Source organism: Pleurodeles waltl, chromosome 10, assembly GCF_031143425.1.
Source record: "Pleurodeles waltl isolate 20211129_DDA chromosome 10, aPleWal1.hap1.20221129, whole genome shotgun sequence".
NCBI lineage: Eukaryota > Metazoa > Chordata > Amphibia > Caudata > Salamandridae > Pleurodeles > Pleurodeles waltl.
The window spans coordinates 462,161,424-462,173,842 of record NC_090449.1 but is presented as its reverse complement, the minus strand read 5'-3'; positions in this window follow the sequence as shown (position 1 = coordinate 462,173,842).

The window sequence follows — 12,419 nt, the reverse complement described above, 5'->3', positions numbered from 1 at the left end:
TCAGTTACATACGCTCTCTGCTGATGACGGCCGAAAGCCAGAAACACGTGTCCAGAGATACGGCACTCGCTGCACCTACCTTAGGTGAAAGACTTTCTACAGCGATACGGCACTTGCTGCACCTACTTTTGGTGAATATTTTTTTTAAAAATTCGCGCTATTTATATTTAAATGACTGCATTTACCATGATGCCTTGGGGCTATTGTCCGCTTGAATGCAAGGCAGTGTGCTCCCTTTTTCTTTTTGGATGTCTAAATGAGGGCTCCCGTGAGCCTCTTGCTGACGAGCACTGGCGATGCACCTGTGCGCCTACTGAGTGGTACAAAAACCTGTGAAGATGTTTGGCGGCATTTCAAGCGACCCCTTCAGTTACATACGCTCTCTGCTGATGACGGCCGAAGCCAGAAACATGTGTCCAGAGATACGGCACTCGCTGCACCTACCTTAGGTGAAAGACTTTCTACAGCGATACGGCACTTGCTGCACCTATTTAGGGTGAATAATTTTTTGAAAAATTCTCGCTATTTATATTTAAATGACTGCATTTACCATGATGCCTTATGGGTATTTTCCTCTTGAATGCAAGGCAGTGTGCTCCCTTTTTCTTTTCGGATGTCTAAATGATGGCTCCCGTGAGCCTCTTGCTGACGAGCACTGGCGATGCACCTGTGCACCTACTGAGTGGTACAAAAACCTGTGAAGACGTTTGGCGGCATTTCAAGCGACCCCTTCAGTTACATACGCTCTCTGCTGATGACGGCCGAAAGCCAGAAACATGTGTCCAGAGATACGGCACTCGCTGCACCTACCTTAGGTGAAAGACTTTCTACAGCGATACGGCACTTGCTGCACCTACTTAGGGTGAATAATATTTAAAAAATTCTCGCTATTTATATTTAAATGACTGCATTTAACATGATGCCTTGGGGCTATTTTCCGCTTGAATGCAAGGCAGTGTGCTCCCTTTTTCTTTTTGGATGTCTAAATGACGGCTCCTGTGAGCCTCTTGCTGACGAGCACTGGCGATGCACCTGTGCGCCTACTGAGTGGTACAAAAACCTGTGAAGACGTTTGGCGGCATTTCAAGCGACCCCTTCAGTTACATACGCTCTCTGCTGATGACGGCCGAAAGCCAGAAACACGTGTCCAGAGATACGGCACTCGCTGCACCTACCTTAGGTGAAAGACTTTCTACAGCGATACGGCACTTGCTGCACTTACTTAGGGTGAATAATTTTTTGAAAAATTTGCGCTATTTATATTTAAATGACTGCATTTACCATGATGCCTTGGGGCTATTTTCCGCTTGAGTGCAAGGCAGTGTGCTCCCTTTTTCTTTTTGGATGTCTAAATGACGGCTCCCGTGAGCCTCTTGCTGAAGAGCACTGGCGATGCACCTGTGCGCCTACTGAGTGGTACAAAAACCTGTGAAGACGTTTGGCGGCATTTCAAGCGACCCCTTCAGTTACATACGCTCTCTGCTGATGACGGCTGAAAGCCAGAAACACGTGTCCAGAGATATGGCACTCGCTGCACCTACCTTAGGTGAAAGACTTTCTACAGCGATACGGCACTTGCTGCACCTACTTAGGGTGAATAATTTTTTGAAAAATTCTCGCTATTTATATTTAAATGACTGCATTTACCATGATGCCTTGGGGCTATTTTCCGCTTGAATGCAAGGCAGTGTGCTCCCTTTTTCTTTTTGGATGTCTAAATGACGGCTCCCGTGAGCCTCTTGCTGACGAGCACTGGCAATGCACCTGTACGCCTACTGAGTGGTACAAAAACCTGTGAAGACGTTTGGCGGCATTTCAAGCGCCCCCTTCAGTTACATACGCTCTCTGCTGATGACGGCCGAAAGCCAGAAACATGTGTCCAGAGATACGGCACTCGCGGCACCTACCTTAGGTGAAAGACTTTCTACAGCGATACAGCACTTGCTGCACCTACTTAGGGTGAATAATTTTTTGAAAAATTCTCGCTATTTATATTTAAATGACAGCATTTACCATGATGCCTTGGGGCTATTTTCCTCTTGAATGCAAGGCAGTGTGCTCCCTTTTTCTTTTTGGATGTCTAAATTACGACTCCCGTGAGCCTCTTGCTGACGAGCACTGGCGATGCACCTGTGCGCCTACTGAGTGGTACAAAAACCTGTGAAGACGTTTGGCGGCATTTCAAGCGACCCCTTCAGTTACATACGCTCACTGCTGATGACGGCCGAAAGCCAGAAACACGTGTCCAGAGATACGGTACTCGCTGCACCTACCTTAGGTGAAAGTCTTTCTACAGCGATACGGCACTTGCTGCACCTACTTAGGGTGAATAATTTTTTGAAAAATTCTCGCTATTTATATTTAAATGACTGCATTTACCATGATGCCTTGGGGCTATTTTCCTCTTGAATGCAAGGCAGTGTGCTCCCTTTTTCTTTTTGGATGTCTAAATTACGACTCCCGTGAGCCTCTTGCTGACGAGTACTGGCTATGCACCTGTGCGCCTACTGAGTGGTACAAAAACCTGTGAAGACGTTTGGCGGCATTTCAAGCGACCCCTTCAGTTACATACGCTCACTGCTGATGACGGCCGAAAGCCAGAAACACGTGTCCAGAGATACGGCACTCGCTGCACCTACCTTAGGTGAAAGACTTTCTACAGCGATACGGCACTTGCTGCACCTACTTAGGGTGAATAATTTTTTTAAAAATTCTCACTATTTATATTTAAATGACTGCATTTACCATGATGCCTTGGGGCTATTTTCCGCTTGAATGCAAGGCAGTGTGCTCCCTTTTTGTTTTTGGATGTCTAAATGAGGGTTCCCGTGAGCCTCTTGCTGATGAGCACTGGCGATGCACCTGTGCGCCTAGTGAGTGGTACAAAAACCTGTGAAGACGTTTGGTGGCATTTCAAGCGACCCCTTCAGTTACATACGCTCTCTGCTGATGACGGCCGAAAGCCAGAAACACGTGTCTAGAGATAGGGCACTCGCTGCACCTACCTTAGGTGAAAGACTTTCTACAGCGATACGGCACTTGCTGCACCTACTTAGGGTGAATAATTTTTTTAAATATTCTCGCTATTTATATTTAAATGACTGCATTTACCATGATGCCTTGGGGCTATTTTTCCCTTGAATGCAAGGCAGTGTGCTCCCTTTTTCTTTTTGGATGTCTAAATGACGGCTCCCGTGAGCCTCTTGCTGACGAGCACTGGCGATGCACCTGTGCGCCTACTGAGTGGTACAAAAACCTGTGAAGATGTTTGGCGGCATTTCAAGCGACCCCTTCAGTTACAGACGCTCTCTGCTGATGACGGCCGAAGCCAGAAACACGTGTCCAGAGATACGGCACTCGCTGCACCTACCTTAGGTGAAAGACTTTCTACAGCGATACGGCACTTGCTGCACCTATTTAGGGTGAATAATTTTTTGAAAAATTCTCACTATTTATATTTAAATGACTGCATTTACCATGATGCCTTGGGGCTATTTTCCGCTTGAATGCAAGGCAGTGTGCTCCCTTTTTGTTTTTGGATGTCTAAATGAGGGTTCCCGTGAGCCTCTTGCTGACGAGCACTGGCGATGCACCTGTGCGCCTAGTGAGTGGTACAAAAACCTGTGAAGACGTTTGGTGGCATTTCAAGCGACCCCTTCAGTTACATACGCTCTCTGCTGATGACGTCCGAAAGCCAGAAACACGTGTCTAGAGATAGGGCACTCGCTGCACCTACCTTAGGTGAAAGACTTTCTACAGCGATACGGCACTTGCTGCACCTACTTAGGGTGAATAATTTTTTTAAATATTCTCGCTATTTATATTTAAATGACTGCATTTACCATGATGCCTTGGGGCTATTTTTCCCTTGAATGCAAGGCAGTGTGCTCCCTTTTTCTTTTTGGATGTCTAAATGACGGCTCCCGTGAGCCTCTTGCTGACGAGCACTGGCGATGCACCTGTGCGCCTACTGAGTGGTACAAAAACCTGTGAAGATGTTTGGCGGCATTTCAAGCGACCCCTTCAGTTACAGACGCTCTCTGCTGATGACGGCCGGAGCCAGAAACATGTGTCCAGAGATACGGCACTCGCTGCACCTACCTTAGGTGAAAGACTTTCTACAGCGATACGGCACTTGCTGCACCTATTTAGGGTGAATAATTTTTTGAAAAATTCTCGCTATTTATATTTAAATGACTGCATTTACCATGATGCCTTATGGGTATTTTCCTCTTGAATGCAAGGCAGTGTGCTCCCTTTTTCTTTTCGGATGTCTAAATGATGGCTCCCGTGAGCCTCTTGCTGACGAGCACTGGCGATGCACCTGTGCGCCTACTGAGTGGTACAAAAACCTGTGAAGACGTTTGGCGGCATTTCAAGCGACCCCTTCAGTTACATACGCTCTCTGCTGATGACGGCCGAAAGCCAGAAACATGTGTCCAGAGATACGGCACTCGCTGCACCTACCTTAGGTGAAAGACTTTCTACAGCGATACGGCACTTGCTGCACCTACTTAGGGTGAATAATATTTTAAAAATTCTCGCTATTTATATTTAAATGACTGCATGTAACATGATGCCTTGGGGCTATTTTCCGCTTGAATGCAAGGCAGTGTGCTCCCTTTTTCTTTTTGGATGTCTAAATGACGGCTCCTGTGAGCCTCTTGCTGACGAGCACTGGCGATGCACCTGTGCGCCTAGTGAGTGGTACAAAAACCTGTGAAGACGTTTGGTGGCATTTCAAGCGACCCCTTCAGTTACATACGCGCTCTGCTGATGACGGCCGAAAGCCAGAAACACGTGTCTAGAGATAGGGCACTTGCTGCACCTACCTTAGGTGAAAGACTTTCTACAGCGATACGGCACTTGCTGCACCTACTTAGGGTGAATAATTTTTTTAAATATTCTCGCTATTTATATTTAAATGACTTCATTTACCATGATGCCTTGGGGCTATTTTTCCCTTGAATGCAAGGCAGTGTGCTCCCTTTTTCTTTTTGGATGTCTAAATGACGGCTCCCGTGAGCCTCTAGCTGACGAGCACTGGCGATGCACCTGTGCGCATACTGGTTGGTACAAAAACCTGTGAAGACGTTTGGCGGCATTTCAAGCGACCCCTTCAGTTACATACGCTCTCTGCTGATGACGGCCGAAAGCCAGAAACATGTGTCCAGAGATACGGCACTCGCGGCACCTACCTTAGGTGAAATACTTTCTACAGCGATACAGCACTTGCTGCACCTACTTAGGGTGAATAATTTTTTTTAATATTCTCGCTATTTGTATTTAAATGACTGCATTTACCATGATGCCTTGGGGCTATTTTCCGCTTGAATGCAAGGCAGTGTGCTCCCTTTTTCTTTTTGGATGTCTAAATGACGGCTCCCGTGAGCCTCTTGCTGACGAGCACTGGCAATGCACCTGTGCGCCTACTGAGTGGTACAAAAACCTGTGAAGACGTTTGGCGGCATTTCAAGCGCCCCCTTCAGTTACATACGCTCTCTGCTGATGACGGCCGAAAGCCAGAAACATGTGTCCAGAGATACGGCACTCGCGGCACCTACCTTAGGTGAAAGACTTTCTACAGCGATACAGCACTTGCTGCACCTACTTAGGGTGAATAATTTTTTGAAAAATTCTCGCTATTTATATTTAAATGACAGCATTTACCATGATGCCTTGGGGCTATTTTCCTCTTGAATGCAAGGCAGTGTGCTCCCTTTTTCTTTTTGGATGTCTAAATTACGACTCCCGTGAGCCTCTTGCTGACGAGCACTGGCTATGCACCTGTGCGCCTACTGAGTGGTACAAAAACCTGTGAAGACGTTTGGCGGCATTTCAAGCGACCCCTTCAGTTACATACGCTCACTGCTGATGACGGCCGAAAGCCAGAAACACGTGTCCAGAGATACGGCACTCGCTGCACCTACCTTAGGTGAAAGACTTTCTACAGCGATACGGCACTTGCTGCACCTACTTAGGGTGAATAATTTTTTAAAAAATTCTCACTATTTATATTTAAATGACTGCATTTACCATGATGCCTTGGGGCTATTTTCCGCTTGAATGCAAGGCAGTGTGCTCCCTTTTTGTTTTTGGATGTCTAAATGACGGTTCCCGTGAGCCTCTTGCTGACGAGCACTGGCGATGCACCTGTGCGCCTAGTGAGTGGTACAAAAACCTGTGAAGACGTTTGGTGGCATTTCAAGCGACCCCTTCAGTTACATACGCTCTCTGCTGATGACGGCCGAAAGCCAGAAACACGTGTCTAGAGATAGGGCACTCGCTGCACCTACCTTAGGTGAAAGACTTTCTACAGCGATACGGCACTTGCTGCACCTACTTAGGGTGAATAATTTTTTTAAATATTCTCGCTATTTATATTTAAATGACTGCATTTACCATGATGCCTTGGGGCTATTTTTCCCTTGAATGCAAGGCAGTGTGCTCCCTTTTTCTTTTTGGATGTCTAAATGACGGCTCCCGTGAGCCTCTAGCTGACGAGCACTGGCGATGCACCTGTGCGCATACTGGTTGGTACAAAAACCTGTGAAGACGTTTGGCGGCATTTCAAGCGACCCCTTCAGTTACATACGCTCTCTGCTGATGACGGCCGAAAGTCAGAAACACGTGTCCAGAGATACGGTACTCGCTGCACCTACCTTAGGTGAAAGACTTTCTACAGCGATACGGCACTTGCTGCACTTACTTAGGGTGAATAATTTTTTGAAAAATGTGCGCTATTTATATTTAAATGACTGCATTTACCATGATGCCTTGGGGCTATTTTCCGCTTGAATGCAAGGCAGTGTGCTCCCTTTTTCTTTTTGGATGTCTAAATGACGGCTCCTGTGAGCCTCTTGCTGAAGAGCACTGGCGATGCACCTGTGCGCCTACTGAGTGGTACAAAAACCTGTGAAGACGTTTGGCGGCATTTCAAGCGACCCCTTCAGTTACATACGCTCTCTGCTGATGACGGCTGAAGCCAGAAACACGTGTCCAGAGATATGGCACTCGCTGCACCTACCTTAGGTGAAAGACTTTCTACAGCGATACGGCACTTGCTGCACCTACTTAGGGTGAATAATTTTTTGAAAAATGTGCGCTATTTATATTTAAATGACTGCATTTACCATGATGCCTTGGGGCTATTTTCCGCTTGAATGCAAGGCAGTGTGCTCCCTTTTTCTTTTTGGATGTCTAAATGACGGCTCCTGTGAGCCTCTTGCTGAAGAGCACTGGCGATGCACCTGTGCGCCTACTGAGTGGTACAAAAACCTGTGAAGACGTTTGGCGGCATTTCAAGCGACCCCTTCAGTTACATACGCTCTCTGCTGATGACGGCTGAAGCCAGAAACACGTGTCCAGAGATATGGCACTCGCTGCACCTACCTTAGGTGAAAGACTTTCTACAGCGATACGGCACTTGCTGCACCTACTTAGGGTGAATAATTTTTTGAAAAATTCTCGCTATTTATATTTAAATGACTGCATTTACCATGATGCCTTGGGGCTATTTTCCGCTTGAATGCAAGGCAGTGTGCTCCCTTTTTCTTTTTGGATGTCTAAATGACGGCTCCCGTGAGCCTCTTGCTGACGAGCACTGGCAATGCACCTGTGCGCCTACTGAGTGGTACAAAAACCTGTGAAGACGTTTGGCGGCATTTCAAGCGCCCCCTTCAGTTACATACGCTCTCTGCTGATGACGGCCGAAAGCCAGAAACATGTGTCCAGAGATACGGCACTCGCGGCACCTACCTTAGGTGAAAGACTTTCTACAGCGATACAGCACTTGCTGCACCTACTTAGGGTGAATAATTTTTTGAAAAATTCTCGCTATTTATATTTAAATGACAGCATTTACCATGATGCCTTGGGGCTATTTTCCTCTTGAATGCAAGGCAGTGTGCTCCCTTTTTCTTTTTGGATGTCTAAATTACGACTCCCGTGAGCCTCTTGCTGACGAGCACTGGCGATGCACCTGTGCGCCTACTGAGTGGTACAAAAACCTGTGAAGACGTTTGGCGGCATTTCAAGCGACCCCTTCAGTTACATACGCTCACTGCTGATGACGGCCGAAAGACAGAAACACGTGTCCAGAGATACGGTACTCGCTGCACCTACCTTAGGTGAAAGTCTTTCTACAGCGATACGCCACTTGCTGCACCTACTTAGGGTGAATAATTTTTTGAAAAATTCTCGCTATTTATATTTAAATGACGGCATTTACCATGATGCCTTGGGGCTATTTTCCTCTTGAATGCAAGGCAGTGTGCTCCCTTTTTCTTTTTCAAATCAAATCAAATCATTAACATTTATAAAGCGCGCTACTCACCCGTGCGGGTCTCAAGGCGCTAGGGGGGAAAGGGGGGGTTATCGCTGCTCGAACAGCCAAGTCTTTAGGAGTCTCCGGAAAGCGGAGTGGTCCTGGGTGGTCCTGAGGCTGGTGGGGAGGGAGTTCCAGGTCTTGGCCGCCAGGAAGGAGAAAGATCTCCCACCCGCCGTGGAGCGGCGGGTGCGAGGGACGGCAGCAAGTGCGAGGCCAGCGGAGCGGAGGGGGCGGGTGGGGACGTAGAAGCTGAGGCGTCTGTTGAGGTATTCCGGTCCCTTGTTGTGGAGGGCTTTGTGTGCGTGGGTGAGAAGACGGAAGGTGATCCTTTTGCTGACTGGGAGCCAATGCAGGTGTCTCAGGTGTGCGGAGATGTGGCTGTTGCGGGGTACGTCGAGGATGAGGCGGGCCGAGGCGTTTTGGATGCGTTGCAGGTGGTTTTGGAGTTTGGCTGTGGTCCCGGCGTAGAGGGTGTTGCCGTAGTCCAGGCGGCTCGTGACGAGGGCGTGGGTCACGGTTTTTCTGGTGTCGGCGGGGATCCAGCGGAAGATCTTACGGAGCATGCGGAGAGTGAGGAAGCAGGCGGAGGACACGGCGTTGACTTGCTTGGTCATGGTGAGAAGAGGGTCCAAGATGAAGCCGAGGTTGCGGGCGTGGTCTGCGGGGGTCGGTGCGGTGCCGAGGGCCGTGGGCCACCAGGAGTCGTCCCAGGCGGACGGGGTGTTGCCGAGGATGAGGACTTCCGTTTTTTCAGAGTTCAGCTTTAGGCGGCTGAGCCTCATCCAATCTGCGACGTCCTTCATACCCTCTTGTAGGTTGGTCTTGGCGCTGGCGGGGTCCTTGGTGAGGGAGAGTACAAGTTGGGTGTCGTCGGCGTAGGAGGTGATGATGATGTCGTGCTTGCGTACGATGTCGGCGAGGGGGCTCATGTAGACATTGAAGAGTGTCGGGCTGAGCGATGAGCCTTGAGGTACGCCGCAGATGATCTTGGTGGGTTCTGAGCGAAACGGAGGGAGGTAAACTCTTTGGGAGCGGTTAGCGAGGAAGGAGGCGATCCAGTCCAGGGCCTGGCCTTGGATCCCGGTGGAGCGTAGGCGGGTGATTAGGGTGCGGTGACAGACGGTGTCAAAGGCAGCCGAGAGGTCGAGGAGAATGAGGGCGACTGTTTCACCGTTGTCCATCAGGGTTCTGATGTCATCTGTGACTGAGATGAGGGCGGTTTCCGTGCTGTGGTTGGTTCGGAATCCGGTTTGTGAAGGGTCGAGCAGGTTGTTGTCTTCCAGGAAGGTGGTCAGCTGTTTGTTGACGGTCTTTTCTATTACCTTGGCTGGGAAAGGTAGAAGAGAGATGGGGCGGAAGTTTTTCAGGTCGCTTGGGTCAGCCGTAGGTTTCTTTAGTAGGGCGTTGACTTCAGCGTGCTTCCAGCATTCGGGGAAGGTAGCAAAAGAAAAAGAAGAGTTGATGACGGTCTGGAGGAGCGGGGCGATGATGTCGTCGGCTTTGTTAAAGATGAAGTGCGGGCAGGGGTCCGAAGGGGCGCCGGAGTGGATAGAGTTCATGATGGATTTGGTTTCTTCCGTGTTGATGTGGGTCCAGTTGTTGAGGGTGATGTCCGGGGAAGCGGGTTCAGTGGTGTATGGTTGGGTCTGGTGTCCGAAGCTGTCGTGGAGGTCGCTGATCTTGCGATGGAAGAAAGTGGCGAGGGATTCGCACAAATCCTGTGAGGGCGTGACGGCGTTGGCGCTGGCGCTGGGGTTGGAGAACTCTTTGACGATGCTGAAGAGTTCTCTGCTGTTGTGGCTGTTTTTGTCTAGTCTGTCGGTGAAAAAGTTCCTTTTGGCAGTGCGGATCAGGTGTTGGTGTTCGCGTGTAGCGTTCTTGAGGGCGGTCATGTTGTCAGCGGTGTGGTCCTTGCGCCAGGCCTTCTCAAGGGCACGACAAGTTTTCTTTGATTCTTTGAGGGTGTCAGAGAACCAGAGAGGTTTTTTGGTGTTGGTCTGTCGATGCGTGCGTTTGAGGGGAGCAAGGTTGTCAGCGCAGTTGGAGATCCAGTTTGTGAGGTTGAGAGCTGCGTCGTTGGGGTCGGTGGTGAGGGTGGGTTGGTTGGCGGCGAGAGCGGAGAAGAGTTGCTCTTCAGGGATCTTGTTCCACTGTCGATGAGGGATGGGTTGAGTGCGGAGGTGGGAGGTCTCGCGTCGGAATGTGAAGTGGACGCAGCTGTGGTCGGTCCAGTGTAGGGCAGAGGTGTGGCTGAAGAAGACGTGTTTGCTGGCGGAGAAGATAGGGTCGAGCGTGTGTCCGGCGATGTGGGTTGGATGTCTAAATTAGGACTCCCGTGAGCCTCTTGCTGACGAGCACTGGCGATGCACCTGTGCGCCTACTGAGTGGTACAAAAACCTGTGAAGACGTTTGGCGGCATTTCAAGCGACCCCATCAGTTACATACGCTCACTGCTGATGACGGCCGAAAGCCAGAAACACGTGTCCAGAGATACGGCACTCGCTGCACCTACCTTAGGTGAAAGACTTTCTACAGCGATACGGCACTTGCTGCACCTACTTAGGGTGAATAATTTTTTTTAAAATTCTCACTATTTATATTTAAATGACTGCATTTACCATGATGCCTTGGGGCTATTTTCCGCTTGAATGCAAGGCAGTGTGCTCCCTTTTTGTTTTTGGATGTCTAAATGACGGTTCCCGTGAGCCTCTTGCTGACGAGCACTGGCGATGCACCTGTGCGCCTAGTGAGTGGTACAAAAACCTGTGAAGACGTTTGGTGGCATTTCAAGCGACCCCTTCAGTTACATACGCTCTCTGCTGATGACGGCCGAAAGCCAGAAACACGTGTCTAGAGATAGGGCACTCGGTGCACCTACCTTAGGTGAAAGACTTTCTACAGCAATACGGCACTTGCTGCACCTACTTAGGGTGAATAATTTTTTTTAATATTCTCGCTATTTATATTTAAATGACTGCATTTACCATGATGCCTTGGGGCTATTTTCCCCTTGAATGCAAGGCAGTGTGCTCCCTTTTTCTTTTTGGATGTCTAAATGACGGCTCCCGTGAGCCTCTAGCTGACGAGCACTGGCGATGCACCTGTGCGCCTACTGGTTGGTACAAAAACCTGTGAAGACGTTTGGCGGCATTTCAAGCGACCCCTTCAGTTACATACGCTCTCTGCTGATGACGGCCGATTGTCAGAAACACGTGTCCAGAGATACGGCACTCGCTGCACCTACCTTAGGTGAAAGACTTTTTACAGCGATACGGCACTTGCTGCACCTACTTAGGGTGAATAATTTTTTGAAAAATTCTCGCTATTTATATTTAAAAGACTGCATTTACCATGATGCCTTGGGGCTATTTTCTGCTTGAATGCAAGGCAGTGTGCTCCATTTTTTCTTTTTGGATGTCTAAATGACGGCTCCCGTGAGCCTCTTGCTGACGAGCACTGGCGATGCACCTGTGCGCCTACTGGTTGGTACAAAAACCTGTGAAGACGTTTGGCGGCATTTCAAGCGACCCCTTCAGTTACATACGCTCTCTGCTGATGACGGCCGATAGCCAGGAACACGTGTCCAGAGATACGGCACTCGCTGCACCTACCTTAGGTGAAAGACTTTCTACAGCGATACGGCACTTGCTGCACCTACATAGGGTGAATAATTTTTTGAAAAATTTGCGCTATTTATATTTAAATGACTGCATTTACCATGATGCCTTGGGGCTATTTTCCGCTTGAATGCAAGGCAGTGTGCTCCCTTTTTCTTTTTGGATGTCTAAATGACGGCTCCCGTGAGCCTCTTGCTGATGAGCACTGGCGATGCACCTGTGCGCCTACTGAGTGGTATAAAAACCCGTGAAGACGTTTGGCGGCATTTCAAGCGACCCCTTCAGTTACATACGCTCTCTGCTGATGACGGCCGAAAGCCAGAAACACGTGTCCAGAGATACGGCACTCGCTGCACCTACCTTAGGTGAAAGACTTTCTACAGCGATACGGCACTTGCTGCACATACTTAGGGTGAATAATTTTTTGAAAAATTCTCGCTATTTATATTTAAATGACTGCATTTACCATGATG